A 15,778-nucleotide genomic window follows, 5' to 3' on the forward strand; every position below is an offset into this window, starting at 1 on the left:
TTAGGGTAGTTGTTTCTACACTAAACACATGATATTGAAGAATTTGATCTTTATTTTAGGAACAGTGTCAAGCCACTGAAGGCTTACAATCAGGGGAGTGGATGTCAGCAGATTTATATTTTAAAGCACTAGTTCTCAATATCGTGCATCACAATTACCTGGAGGGGTTAATAAACCAAATTGCTGGGCCGCACCCCCTGAGTTTCTGATTAAGTAGGTCTAGGGTGGAGCCTGATAATTTGCATTTCTAACAAGTTCTCAGGTACTGCTGGTCCCAGGACCACACTTTAAGAATCGCTTTTAGAGAAATCACTCAGACTGTAGTGGGAATGAATGGGGATGGGTGGATGGTTGGGCAAGACAGGAGGCAGGGAAAACATGTGGAAGTTGTATCACTATTTCAGGTGAGAAATAATATGGGGATGAAGAGAAGTAGGTCTGTCTAGAGGTACTTAAGAGATAGTGATCGGATAGGTAAGAAAATGAGTAAGGAGAAGATAGCCTGGGAAAGAACCCTGGGGTAAGATAAGCTAGAGGAAGAAGAGAAGGAGCAGCTGGAGAGTGAAGAAATGCCAGGAGTGTGCACTGCTTCTACCACGGCAGCCAAGACGAGCATGTGATTGAGGAGGGAGGGGAGTAGAAACAGTGTCAAATACAGCTGGGAATGCAAGGAGACTAAGCGCTGAGGAGGGTACATTTGATTTAACAACATGGAAGTCCACCATGCATTCATTCAGTGTTGACTGAGCCTGTTTTGGGCCAGGCTCTGTGCTAGACACGGAGGCTTTAACCGTGACCTGGAGTTTTCAATGGCTTGGAAGACGCAGCAGCCAGACAGCAGTGGGTTTAGGAGAAGCAGGACAGAGACAGACTGTTTAAACAGTATGTTCTCGGAGATTGGCTGGTTATGAAAGAGAGGGCGGTCTGTAGAGCAGAGAGGAGTGGGGTGGCGTGAGGTTTGGGAGAAAATTTTTTTTCTTACTATGATGGAAGAGACTTGAACATGTTTACATATACTAGGAAGACTCAAAGAAGGAAAGAGGTTGAAGGTTAGAAAGGAGGGAAGATTTTGATAGGGGAATGTCCATGGGAATATGGGATGGAAGGAGACCGCAGCACAGATGCTGCATGAGTAGTCTGCCTGCCTAGCCCACAGTAGCCAGCTTTATATTTACGGAAAGTGGATGCTGTGATTTGAGGGAGCCCTCATCTAGGTTTTCTTCACTTAAGTGCCACACCGCCTGAATTTCCAGCGTTGAAGATTTATTTCTTTGGACTGTGTTCCTTAAGAACTATCAAAGATATTCCTGGGAGGGATAACATACTTCTGGAATAGACTCTATTGAGCTAGTGAGTTTTTGACTCCCCATTCAGCCTGTTGGGAGGTGGTGAGCTTGGGATGCTGAGAGGGAGAGATGGAATCTTGAAGATCCTTTCTTGGCCTGCCTAGTTTGACTTCAGGTTCAGTGCAGATAAATGGCCCTGTATAATATTAGCACGGTTTTTACAGTCATCTCCTTGAGGTCAATTCAGAGACAGTATTAAATATGACAGAGTCTGTTGAATGTTCAGCAAGCATATGGGTAACCCATTGTCCTCTGCTCCACTGCCCTGTGGGAAGATACACATCAGGTCATATTAGCGTTCTGTTGAAATGTTGCTGACTCCTTGCGCCCTCCCAGGTGGTAGGTAGGATCGCAGTCCTCTTCTTGACTTCTCTTGCTTATCTCTGAGAGCATCACAGATAGTTCACAGACAGTCCTGTCATGTTCTCCTACTCTGGCAAACCCACCGGAGGGAGCTATCTCACCCCGGCTGCCGCTGGATCTTCTCTGAGGAGAACATCCACTCCGGAGTCTCATGGAATCCCAGCTTGCAAAATCTCCAAGACCCAATTTATATTGAATTGATACCTTTAGTCCTGACTGCATTAGTCTCATCTCTTTAAAGAAATGAGGGACTTTACTTACTCCAGTCTGTGTTTCACAAAATCCCTGGTAAAAACAGTAGCTTCTCCAGCTGCCGGTAGCCCTGTCTGTTTTCCATGGTCCCACCTGGCCTGTGTGGCCAAGTTGGGCAACAGTCACTGTAGTTTCCTCTTTACCCTTTTCCCCAATTCTCTGATGCTTCCCACTATGGAATCTGTCATACAGTTGACACCTGGAGGCTACATGCTCTTGAGGTCTAGCCAGAGTCAGAATCCCACTTTTGGGCCCCCCAGAATTAGAGAAGCCTTGTTTTCTGTGGATTGTTAAGTTAAAGTTTGGTTTAAATGCTCTAGACCATTGCTGCCCAATGGAGCTTTGTGCAATGGTGGAAATGTTCTGTAATCTATGCTGACTAATATGGTAGCCGCTAGGTAACTGAATTTTAAATTTAATTTTAATTGCTTTAAAGTTAAATAGTCACATGTGGTAGCAGCTACCATGTTAGACCAGTGCTTCTGAAATTTTGGTGTGCAGCAGAATCACCTGGAGGGCTTGTTGAAGCATAGATGCTGGGCTCCACCCCTAGTGTTTCTGATTCAGTAGGTCTGGGTTAGGGCTTGAAGGTTTGCATTTGTAACAAGTTCCCAGGCGATGCTGCTGGTCTGGAGAAGACCACACTTTGAGAACCACCACTCTAGACCTATCTCTAGTATTTAGTTTTCACGCCAATTAGCATAGGTAGAAGTGCCATCAGCCCATCTTCAGGGGCCCCGGGCAGCTAGTTGACAAGCAGCCTCGTACCCCACCCCCAAAACTTACACTAGATCCTTTTTCTAAATCATCACAGCTCATCTTTAAAGCCGACTCATGATGCTTTCTGAGCAGCCAGAGTAGCTGAAACAATGGCCTTCTGGGGAAATTCCAGCCTTGAACAGACTTTGGTTCTCACTCCAGCTTTATTAATTCATTCTCTAACCTTATAAGAAATTAGACCATGTGTGTGGTGTATGTAGAATGTGAGTAATTTTGGGCTGGCCCCGTGGCCGAGTGGTTAAGTTCGCGCGCTCCGCTGCAGGTGGCCCAGTGTTTCGTTAGTTCGAATCCTGGGCGCGGACATGGCACTGCTCGTCAGACCACGCTGAGGCAGCGTCCCACATGCCACAACTAGAAGAACCCACAACGAAGAATACACAACTATGTACCGGGGGGCTTTGGGGAGAAAAAGGAAAAAAAATAAAATCTTTAAAAAAAAAAAAAAAAAAAAAAGAATGTGAGTAATTTTATCTTTGCCAAGTTCATACTTGGCATTATAGTGAATGATTTCTGCATCTATTCTGGTTGGACTGGGCCCAGATGGACTGTCTCTAAAATCCTGTTTTAACCAGTAGCCCTTTATTTTTAAGCAAATGATAAAGTCATTTTTTAATACTCAGAAATGCCATCTAATAAAAAAATGGTTTCTGTAATAGTAAAGCATTCTCTTGTGGGTGATTGCTTATGAAAAGGTCCTTCTCGGAATGACTGTTGAAGTATTTACAGGTGAAATGACGTGCTGTCTGAAATTCTTTCAAGTACTGGGTTGGGGAGAATAAATGAAACAAGAATGCAAAATGTTAATGATTGTCGAAGGTACATGGAGGTGTTGTATACTATTCACTCTACTTTTGTGATCTTTGGAATTTTACATAATTTTTTAAAAAGATGCTTTTAGCAAAACTAAATATAGCATCTTCGTGAAGTACTAGGTGACTAGTTGAATTTGAAAATGAAAAGTAACTTGTTGGTTTTGGTCTAAGGGATTCAACTGGGCTAAAATTTTGCTTTAAAGGATGATCTAAAGTAAATGGAAGAGAATAGCAGTTGTTAAAATGTAATGGATTTCAGACCATTATTAAGTGAGAATTTGCACAAGGCGGAGGCCGGGAAATATACCATTGCTAATTTTTCTGCCTAGTCTTATAGTTATCTCTTCTTACAAACATACATTCCCAACACAGCTGGTGCTCACTTTGATGTGTCAAAGTTTTCCTTGATTTGGACAAAGGCAAAGTTTTAAAAAGCCAGCCCTGGTGGGCCAGTGTGGTTGAGATTCCTTGCTCTCAGTCCTGCAGCCTGGGTTTGTTTCTGCTCTGGGACCATACCACCTGTCTATCGGTTGTCATGCTGTGGTAGCTGTGTATTGCTGTGATGCTGAAAGCTGTTCCACTGGTATTTCAGATACTAGTAGAGTCACTCATGGTGGACAGGTTTCAGTGGAGCTTCCAGACTAAGACAGAACAGGAAAAAGGACCCTGGCTACCCACTGCTGGATGAATTGGCAATGAAAACCCTATGAATAGCAGTGGATCATTGTCAGGTATAGCACCGGAAGGTGAGAGGATGGAGCAAAAAGACTGAGCAGCGTTCTGCTCTGCTGTACACAGGGTGGCTAGGGGTCAGAATCAACTTGATGGCACTAACCAAAAAAAATTCTTAAAAGTTTAAAGTGGGGGGGATGTGGTGTCAAGTTATATCACAGGAGTTCATAGGTAGCTAAGCCCTTGTGGACGAGTTTAGATTCTTTACAGTACAGTGATGATACTTACCCTGAAGAGGAAAGCAACAAAAGGACCTCGATCTACTTATGTTACTATGTTTTCTTGATCTTCTAAAGGCTGTATGAATAAATTCAACTTATTTTTGATTTAGGAAACAGTCTCAAATTTTCTTTAGCTGGGTGATAGTAGGAGTTGAGTATTTTAAATTTCCTTGATAACTACAAGAAGTAAAAAGGTTTTATTAAATAGCAGTGAGTTTCATGCCAATTTACTGTGTATAACTTAGGCCCACTCTTTTCTTTTGATATATCCAAGTTGTCACTCATCTTTTCTTACTTGAAATGTCCCTTTAATGCATTTTCATCCCATTTCTATCCTCCTCACCATCACCTCCTAGTTCAAGTTGCATCACCCCCTGTCTGTGTTACTACCATGGATTCACTCACTGGATGGTCTCCCCTGAAGTAGTGCCCTCCCCACTGCCTCCCCACCAGTGATGTCGCTTTTCTTTGTCTTCCGTACTTGCACCACGTGATTTAGCATTCATTTGTTCTTTGGCGCAAGTGTATTGCTTTTGTTTGCCAATTACATGGGAAGTGTGTCTGTGTATAGCCATGGGATATTTCTTAATATCCTAAATATTTAGATATTTCTAAATACCCAACCCTGCTGGTATTCAGTTGAAAATATTTGTGAAATGTAACAAGGCCTTCAGTCTCTGTTTAGTTTTATTACTTATCTGTAATTCAATAGAGAATAAATTTAAAAAGATGGCATCTTGATCAGGATAAGACATTGCGCCCAAGCCCGCAGGTTGTACTAATGGTTGTAGATGTGTGTCCAGCCTTTTTTTTCTTACAGCCACTGAATTCATTGGAACAGACCAGGCAGCATCTATAAGGGAGTTGCTTAAAAAAGATATTTTGGCAGAAGAGATCTTTGCACCTAGCATGTGGGGCTTGAAAAAAACCCGCAGTAACACAAAGGCTCTTCCATACTTGATTGTTTCAGCGGTCCTTGGTGTTTAAGTGTTCATTGCTTGATGTCAAATTTTTGGATAATAGGATTGGTTTATATTCGCCTTTTGTGGAGTTTCTTCTAAGGGTGCGTGCAAAGCATTAGTCAAGCAAGTGTTTATGCCTGCTTGGGCCTGACGTGTGTGTGTGTTTTAATGGATATGGTACCCTTGACTCTTGCATGGAGTTTTAGTAATGCTCACACGGAGTAACATCAAAGAATTCTCCAGAGACATGCAATGTTAATTGTCAGGACAAGCCTAGACTGCCCCTCGGTCAGACCGACAAGACTGAGGAACTTGCTCATAAAACTCTCCTGTGACTGATCTTGGAAGGACAGGCTACACATGGAGTACCGTTCTTGGAGATTTTCTCTTTTTTGGATGTTTGGTATGGTATAAGAGGAAACCTGTTATGACTTGAGACCGCTGTCTGAACCTGGATGCATTCTTCAAAGCTTGTGTCGAACACCTCTGCTTGAGGCTCTGTCCTTCTCTTGGAAGCCTTACACCTTTTTCAGTAATGAATGTAAAAGTAGGTCAGTGACTACTTGGAGGTAAGACAGAAATTTTGTAAAAAAGAAAATCCTTGGGGAGGGCTGCTTTGAAAAGACCTATAAGATTGCCCCCAGAAAGCGGATTAAATTTGTGTCTGCATTTCCTACCGCTCTCACGCTCTTCTCCCTTAAAGAGTCTTAGAAACAGAGAATGGGGGGTTTAGTGCTTTTAAGCCTTTCACTTCAGCTTTGTGAAGAAAGAACCAAAAACCTGTGCCTGACAAAGGCGTGTTGAAGCTTCCGGTGTTGTTGGGTGAGATGGCGCTCAGTCGTCAGATCAACATTGAACTTAACTGGGCACAGGCACCTGAGGGGGTCTGTCAGATGTCTCTCTTTTTGTGGATGCCTTTGTAGCTCTTACTTACAAGAAAGGACTAGATGATGTCCTTTTTATAGACATACTTCTTCCTTCCCTTTGTCTTTCCTTTTATGTTTCCCATTCTCTGGTTTCTCTCTTCCCACGGATAGGTTGTTTATTGCATGAGATTCCGTAGATGTGTGACCTTCGAGCCTAATCCATGGTTATATGCAGGGAGCAGACTCTGCCTGGGACGACTTTCTGCCTTTTTTTGATCCCACTCGTAGGCTTTGGGATATAAGATCCTTTTTCAGGATTTCCCTACCACCTGATGGATTTCTGCAAAATTAATTAACAGTGTAAGATTTCTCAATTTTTTTTTATCACTCTCCCCAAAATAATCTGTCATTTTATGGCAGGACGGTGGGGCTCCCACCCCTGCAGGGAAGGACCAATCAAGTTTTTTACGGTAAATACCTCTTTCAGACATTTAAAGTTACCTGCTGTTAGCTTCTAGACAGGAGGGAGAGCCTTCCATTTAAGTTCATACGGTTGCACAGACTAAAAGTTCTATTTAGGTCTTGTTTTTATTGCCTGGTCACCTAGTGCAAACAGATTTGTGTTAGAGTTGTGGCTTTTTAGAATAAAGGCAGTCATTAAAAAATTCAAAGGCTTTAAAAAGGAAATTTGCTTATAGAAGAAGCTTCTCTGATATGGTGTCAAATCTCTTTGCTAAAGCATTAATGTGGTCACGTGTTGGACAGGCCACATAAAATTCCTACATTTTCCTACAGTGGTCTCAGGAGGTGTCACCACCTTTATAGATTCCACCCCAGATGTAACCTTGACCTCGTTCAAAAAGGTTTCAAGGACGAGTCCCATCATTTTCCAAATCTACCCATTGCCACTTCTGTACTTTCCTCTACATTCAGGGCCTCTGTAGTTACAGCTGTTTCTCAGTTATCCACGTAGAAGTAATCTAATTCTTGAAAAATGCCCAACGAGTAGTTTCAATCACTGAGTGCTCAAGGAATAAAAACTAATTTTTAAATTTGCATTTGTAAAACAATTAGACAAATATACTGTGGCAAATGATATACGTTTCAAAAGCAAATATGTAAAACTGATATTAATCAGTACTTGAAGTTGTCATATGTTTTTCTTTGTTTTATGTTAATAAGAAACAGACACGACACAGGATAAGCTGAAAGAAAGGATTTAGTAAAACACAAGCTTACTTTTGAGTAATATAATGAGGTGAGGACACAACCAGCTTAAATTTTCGCTTCTGTAGTATTCTGCAGTGAGAATTGATGTAACAGCAGCTTAAGGTACTACAAGCTTTTCATATATTGTAAGTACAACAGCGAGAAACTTTAGTGATACGTTTTGTTGTAATGTAAGGATGAAAACAAAAATCTTTTCTGCTTGTAATTAGATTGATTATTCAGAAAACCATTACCCTGGGCCAGCACTGGTGGCCTAATGGTTCAGTTCAGTGTGCTCCTCTTCTGTGGCCCCGGTTCAGTTCCTGGATGCTCCACTGCTTTGTCAGTGGCCATGCTGTGCTGGCGGCCCACATACTAAAAATAGAGGAAGATTGGCACGGATGTTAGCTCAGGGTGAATCTTCTTCAGCAAAAAAAAAAAAAAAACAAAAAAAAACCGAAAAGAAAGAAAACCATTACCCTGAAATTTTCGTCTTACAAAGTGATTGGTTAGTTTTCATTATCCATAAACCCCATTCCACACACATACGAGAATTAGAGGCCACAAAGCAGAGTCATATTCAGCTCTTCTTCCTCCTTCTCTTCCCTCCCCCTTACTCCCCTTTTGCATAAGTTAGCCCCCATCTCCTCTGCCTAACTTCCCATCTCATTCCCATTTGCCTAACTTCACTGTTTCCCGTGCAAGTTCTCAGAAAATCTCCTAACTAGCCTTTTACCTCCCCACTCCATCCTTCAAAATCACTGACTACTGTCATCTCAAAAAAACAGGACAAGATCACCAGATGAGTCCCTGCTCTGTGTGTTCATTGTCTGCGGTGACCTTTTTTCAAAGGTGTTTCTCAGACGTGGCTGGTCACTGGGTCTCCAGGTTGTCGTCTCCACCCTCTACCTCCTCCCTCCCCCCCGCCCCCAACAGTTTCAGTTGGAGCAGCTCCACTTTTGTTCTGCCTTTTGAACTTGAAGTAAGATTTTGTTGAACAAAATGTTCCAGGACTTAAGAAACAGTTTGAAAACCATAGGATCGGATAACTATTAAAATGCTACGTCTCACCCCATATTCTGTTGGAGGTGCTTTGGTTGTTCTGATTTCTTTAAAAGAAGTTTTATATTGCTCCAAAATATATTGGATGCGTGTTTATGTTCAAATCTCTCAGAGTTCTCCAGTTCATGGGCCCGTGTTTATTGAATGCTTAGTGTGACTAGCATTTTTATGCACATTAATTTATTCAGTCTGCACCTGATTGATGTAGATGCTATTATTTAGCACCATTTCATGGATGAGAGACTTAGGCACAGAGGTTAACCATCTTGCCCAAGGTTATATAGTTAGTAAGTGGCAGAGCCAGGATTCTGACCTCAGCTGACTTGCTCCAGAGTCCACGCTCTCAAACGCTAGGCTTTCAGAACAGACTCAATGTATTGACATAATTAGGTGGCTTTTAAAGCCTTAACTGGAAGAAGCACAGCCATGAGACACTTCTGTCCACAGGCTGAACTTTCAATTTGGGGCTGAATGTGCCCTCACATTATTGTTAAGCCCAGGCCTGCATGGGGCAAGTCAGGAGTGGGTAGAGGCAGAGGAATGGCAGCAGGAGCGAGTGGACCACAAAGTTGAGAAAAGAGAGGCATCGGGTTGTCTTCCCCCAAATCCAAAAGGGTCTGGCCATAGGGCTCCCTCGCCTTGATCTGAAGACTCTGGAGCCATTATTTGTGTGCCTGTTTAGTTTTTGATGTCAGGACAATGCCTGCACTCACTGTGACCCAGTGTATGGTCCCTCTGTCTGCTTCACTCTGTTCACCCCGAAGTGAGTACTTTTGTTGCTTTGGTCACTCGAGGTCTTAGAATCGCCTTTCCTCTCCCCATCCTGAAAGACAGTTGGGGGCCTTGTTGGGGCCACTCTGAAGAAAAATCTCTGAGTCATTGAAATCAGATTTCCAGGAGTGTGGCTCATTTAACTATCAGAAGCAACACAAGAAATGCTGGACAGAAGGCAGCCTGCCTGCCTGACGCCCCCGCCTCCTGCCTGTGGTAGCATTTCAGAGCACAAAAGCTCGCCTGTGTCTTTTCTCACACACAAGCTTCGCCATTGGAGGGCTAGTCAGGGCTGCCACCTTATTTTTGTGGGCAGAAACCACTACGCAGTGGGTTGATGGGGCAAAAACTTCTTTACAAAGACAAATAAATGTGGGTTGGTAGGAATTTGTGCAAAAAAAAGAAGATCTCTTTAAAAACACTTTTGTAATGGGACAAATGTGACTGCTCAGATCGTTCCCACATGGGCCCTTCAGAATCTGTTTTCTCTCTCTCTCTTGTCTGAAGGTGAGGGGGCAGTGGAAATATGTGGGGCAAGTATCTGAGCAACTCCTTGAAGTTGAGAGGAGACTCTGCCCTGGGCCCAGGCTTCCTCTGCATGCTTTAGTCCTGGGCCAGATGGGAGGGGTGTGGGGCCAGGTGAGATCCAATTAGTGGTTAGTTAATCTCGAGAGCCTGGAAGCAGCAGGGTTTGGTTCTCAGATTCTTAGTCCAAGTGTAAACTAGAGTTTAGGGCTCAGTGTGGTGCGGGATTAGAAAGAAAATGCAGTGGAATGAAAGGTCGGGAGTGGATTCTAAAGCCTGGCTGACCCCGTGTGATTATGAGCAGACCCCTTAATTAGGAGCAGTCTGCTAAAAAATACTCTGTTCTATGTATATTTAAAGGGAACTTTCTGTATCGAGCTTGCAATGTGAATTTTTGGATGTTATTAACACTTGGTGGGGAGAGGAAGGCGTCCAGCACCGTCAGCCCTTGTTCTTAGAGATGGGGATGATCCAGTTTGTGGATTGCCAGGAGGCTTGTTTTTGTTCTTTCCCTCCCCTGCTGCCCAGCCTTCTGGCTGTTTTACTGCTTATTAGCCTCTTTGTTAGAGGAAGAAACAAACAAAAGGAGTTAAAATTCAACTTCTGGTTTTTGCTTCTGGTTTAGCAGCTTTCATTGAAGGTTAGCTGGGTGGGTTAGCAGTGTGCAAGGTAAAGAGCTGAGATTTCTGTTTGGGTGATTGACTAGTTTCAACTGCCTGCCCTCTGTCTCTTGTATGCTGTCTCTTTGGGGGGAGAGCCATGATGAGCAGAAAGTGCAAAGGGAGATTCTTTATAACAGAAAGACCAGGCATTAGAACCTAACTGGAAAATATGCATGCCCAAAATGTGGTCTGATGTAGCCAAGAACATGGTTTCAAAAACATGAGAAAGGAAGATAATGCAATGAAAAATACTGTAGAAAGCTTAAATAGCTCAGATACTGCGTGGCAGGAAATGAACAAGTTAATATTAGAGTTGGGCTTTTTCTTTGCAGTTGGGAAAAGGATATGCAATAAACTGATAAAGACAGCTAGTTTTCATTTGCTTCATCTTTTTTTGCCTTGTATTAAATTAAGGATCTAGGCTTATCACTAGTTCTTGGAGACACCTAGGTGAAAATCCTCACACGTAAGGTTGAAAATCTCTCTCTTTGGGTGGGTGTAATGTTTCACTTGAAAAGGAACTGTGAAAATCCTGCGGGATCACAGGTAACAGAGTGCAAAAGGCACAGAAAAAGCTCGTCCTTGATTTTAGATGTTTTTTGAGCCTATGTCAGGTTACAAACTTTGTCTTATTCCTGCCGCCATCCGTCCGTATCTGCTCATTGCTGGCTTGCTGTGAAAGAATGTGGGCATTAGGGGATCCCAGGAGCTCTTCATTAAGCTCAGGCTCCAAGTCTTCAAGGGCCACTGAGTGATTGGAACTTTAATCAACATGCATGAAGAAGGGGCCCAGGGTGGCTGTTAATGCCATTGAATTAATCAGAGAAAGGACTAAAGAAGGGGCCATGACCCCTGAGGAAAGCACTCACCACCTGTAACTGTTTCTTCTCTGGTGTAAACGGCAGTGTCCTGGGAGGAGCTCCACATCCTGAGGAGGAGCTCCCATCAGATGCTGCCTCGAGGCGGGAGAACCCTACCCAGATGCCTTCCTTTGAGTAGAGATACGATTGAGAGGGTCCCCAGGCTTTTGTGGGGAGTCTCTGAGCGAGGAAGAAACTGTTGCACATGGAAGGCCTGGTAATAGTCAAAGCCCACCTCAAAGGTTTTCTCTTCAATCCAGGATCCTGGAGCTGGGGTGGCAACCCTCCTTCTATATAGATGGCCAGGAGGGAGGTCAGAGAGGGAGGGCGGTCAGAGAGGGAGGGCGAGGGGAGACCCAGCACCAGAAGGCAGACAGAAAAGAAGAAAATGAAGCAGCTGGGAAAGTGCACTTAAAAGGGATGGGAGTGGGGGCTGGCTGCTTAAAAGGAGGAGGAGCAAGGCCTCAGGGAGAGAAAGCAAATAAATAGGGAAATGGAATCAAATCAGATGAAGTCCTTTTAAGGAAAAGATGGTGTTAATAAGACAAATAAATCAATAGAGAATGAAGGAAAGCACTCTGGTGAAACTGCCAGAGGAAAGTTCCAGCAAGTGTATAGGAGAGAGGGAAGCTCATGTATGAAAACAAGGCTAATGCTTCAAAGAGGTTACTTGGAGAGTGGGGACGTCTTGGAGAGTGGGGACGTCTTTGAGATGGGGGCCACTGAAGCTTATATTTCATGTCATATTTTTCTTCATTGGATGATGCCCAGAACATTCTTTGTATTCTAGTGCAACACATATATTGATTAATGCTATTGAATGTAAAGGCAGAACATTAAATAAATGTAAGAACGGAAGGTTTTGAGTTGAGGGGCATTTTAGAGCCAGAAATTTTGTCTGCCTTTATCAAAGCTCCCTGTAGATGTGTGTTTCTTTGACAAACTCTTATTTTAATCAAATTTTCTTTCCCATTGTCCTGTGGGTAGGAAGAGGAAGGCTTTGTTAACTTCATTTTCTAGAATCGTAGATTTGGTAAATGAGGTTTGAAAACGTAGATGAGTGCCTCAACCCTTCACTTACGTCTTCAGTGAGTCAGAAGCAAGAAGAATACCAGTATGTTGCATTTAATACATGTGCCTGTAAATGATTCTGGAGAATTTTTTGTGCTGATCCGAGTCAAGACCCATTTATAGTATGCCCTTCAGTTTACTCTTGTTACAGAGAATTTAGAGAGAAGCGGTGTCATTTTGAAAGCATTTGCTAGGAAGGAATACTACTTGAGGTAGTTTCATTATTAAAATATTTTTGAGTGACACTGTGTACTTGCTACCATATTCGGTTATTATAATAGGTAGCTTTTTTTTTTTTTTTAAGATTTTATTTTTTCCTTTTTATCCCCAAAGCCCCCTGTACATAGTTGTATATTCTTCGTTGTGGGTCCTTCTAGTTGTGGCATGTGGGATGCTGCCTCAGCGTGGTTTGATGAGCAGTGCCATGTCCGCACCCAGGATTCGAACCAACGAAGCACTGGGCCGCCTACAGCGGAGCGCGCGAACTTAACCACTCGGCCACGGGGCCAGCCCCTATAATAGGTAGCTTTTAGTGCTGAAAGAATGGAACTGGCTATTAATTGGAGTCTGGTAAATATCTGAAGTAAATTTCCTAGTGGAGTTGTGGGCAAGAGTTGGATCAGAGTTGGCTAAGAGTAAGGGGGGAGACTTTGAGAAATTGACTTGTTTGTTCATTTGTTTATTGAGCGTCTGCTATAGCTTAGGCACTGTGCTAGGGTCTAGCAAAATAAAGGTGAATACAGCACAGTTCTTCATGGAGCTCATTATAGAATGGGATGACAAACATAAACAGATGCTTTTAAACGTTATCATAAGTGTAGTGATAGGGATCTACTCCAAGACTTCCCACTGATTTTGGAGATAAGTGATGCTGGGGGAGACATCTGTAAAGCTGATGTAGCTGAGGGTACGCTAACTAGACTGGTTGCCTAACTGCCCCTTCTGCATACCTGTCACTTTAAATCTCTAATAGAGCAAGTGACGCTTACAGAGTTGGGAATCTGTACTCAACTCGAGAGATCTCTATAAATCTGTGGTGTGTGGATGTGGGTCTGACAGGATGGTATATAGTGGAGAAGGCTTTGGTCAGATAAGAGGATCAAAGGATGTCTTAGTCTTCTATTGCTGCTGTAACAAATTGCCACAAACTTAGGGCTTAAAACAACATGAATTTATTATCTTCCAGTTCTGTAGGTCAGAAGTGCAACATGAGTCTCACAGGGCTGCGTTCCTTCTGGAGGCTCTGTGGGAGAACTTGTTTCTTGCCTCTTTGGGTTGCCCACTTTTCTTGGCTCATGGCCCTTTTCCTCCATTTTCAAAGCAAATAATGTCAGGCCAAGTCTTTCTCATGCTGCCATCTCTCTGGTTTTTTGGTCACGGTCTTGGAAGATTCTCTACCTGGGAGGACTCATATGATCAGATTGGACCCACCCAGATAAGTCAGGATAATTTCCCCATCTCAGTGTTCTTCTCTTTAATCATATGTGCGAAGTCCCTTTTGCCATGTAAGGTGACACGCTCACAGGTTTTGGAAATTATCATGTGGACATCTTTATCTACTGGAAAGGAAGGCTCGGTTCTTTCTGTTCTGCTGTGTGTGGTTCTCTAACCCAGATAAATGGGCCTCCAGATTAATTTTCTTTTAGACTTTTACACCATTGCCATAATAGCTAGACAGCTCTCTTTGATATGTCATTCCATGACTCACAAAGACTCCTTGGCCAGACACTCAGGTCATTCCCCAGGAGGATCTGTAGTCACCTCTTATCCTGGTCTTGAATAAGAACTCTTTGTTCTGGTTGGATGTGTTTACTTGCCATTCCCCTCTGTCCCCTGTTCTGTTCTGCACATTCCTGACTCCAGGCCTTTGCCTGAGTTGTCCTTGCCACACCAAAACACTCTCTTCCCTTATCTCTGCCCATCTTTCCTATGAAATCCTGTGACGTTGACCATCTAGACTCCACATTTGGAGTTTATCGTTATTATTTAAGTACTGTTGTTTAACTTTTATGTAAATGCATTTGATCTTCCCAGCTAGACTGGTTGTCCTAAGGTGCATGTTAAGGCAGAGTCCTGGGATTCACCCTCAGAGAAGTTGATTGAATGGTCTGGGATGTCCAGCCCAGAAGTTTGGCTTTATAACAGACTCTGGGTGATGCTGATATAGGCGGTCCACATGCAACGTGTGCTGGGAATTCCTTGAGAAGGGTGATGAATGATCTATCCTCTCATAGTGATAGACATCAGGCTGTCCTTGTAGGTGGAGATTATGTTTTTGAGAAATGAATACCAGTTTTCTGCAGGTGAGTTTTAATCTAGAGAGAGAGTGTCTTTTGGGAAGCATGTAATAAGGTTAAAGGCACCAAACTGTGCACCATCTTTTTGGAGCCAACTGATGAGTTGTAGAAGTTGACAGATGGGCAAAGAGCTGGTCTGTGCACCTGCTGGAAGTGGGTAAACAAATAGTCTAGTTGAGATTTGGAAATAACCTGTTAGGATGGCAAAATTGCCATGTCTCTAGATGGACTTTTTTATATGTGAAGTATCAAAGGCAGAAATTCTATCACGGAAAAGATTTGAAAAAGGGAAGATGGCTAATTCTTGGGAACACGTGGAGGAAACTCTATGCTTTCAGTGCTCATTCTGATAACTAGTTCTTGATGATTGGAATGCAAAGAATACCCAAAAATCTGAATTCCCACTGAACCATGCATTTTTGGAATGAAGGCTTTCATGAATATGCCATGATTTTGATTTCTGTTTTTGTTAAGATTGGAATGAAGTCTTTGTTATTTTACATTATTTCATAGACCCCCTGGAGAGGTTAAGTCCAAATGATTGGATTTATTTTGCGAAATTGATTTTTGCCTTTCCCTATTTTCCTGGATCTTATAGCATAAAATGAAACTGTTAATAGGCTAATTAAGCAAAATATTTTTTGTTCAATTTTCTACTTTTCATTAATTTTTCTATCAACTTTATGGCAGAAAGGGAAGACATCAGTTTTTATTGAGAGAAGAGCTTTACCTAGCTATTTCAGAGTTCCCATTATAATAGGGTTCTACCTTTTGTACATAATTCGAGGACTTGAACCTGAGCTAGAAGAGGAGATATTAAAAATAATAGATGTTTCTGTGAGCTGGAGGCTGTCACAGTGGTGATACACTTGAATTGGAAATCACCAAAATTTCCTTCTGACTCCCTAGTCACCAAACAAAACATAGGCATATTTTTTTATATTACTGTCTTTTGTGGAAAGGAACAGAGCTATTATAAGATGAATT

At 42.6% G+C, this 15,778-nt stretch overlaps 1 protein-coding gene across 27 annotated transcripts in view; it reads left to right on the forward strand.

Annotated features, from left to right (window-relative positions):
* The window catches only part of FMNL2 (formin like 2), a 294,810-nt gene that overhangs the window by 96,976 nt on the left and 182,056 nt on the right, over positions 1–15,778 (forward strand). For 3 of the 27 annotated variants that reach the window (XM_070579794.1, XM_070579795.1, XM_070579791.1), the window contains exon 1: positions 5,756–6,037. The exons of 23 other annotated variants lie outside the window; for them this stretch is intronic. The gene's annotated coding sequence lies outside the window, so the exon portion shown is untranslated. Of the gene's footprint in view, positions 1–5,755; positions 6,038–15,778 lie in introns of those variants that run through there. One more of the 27 variants, XM_070579799.1, reaches the window with a different exon arrangement.

Source organism: Equus przewalskii, chromosome 17 (assembly GCF_037783145.1).
Source record: "Equus przewalskii isolate Varuska chromosome 17, EquPr2, whole genome shotgun sequence".
NCBI lineage: Eukaryota > Metazoa > Chordata > Mammalia > Perissodactyla > Equidae > Equus > Equus przewalskii.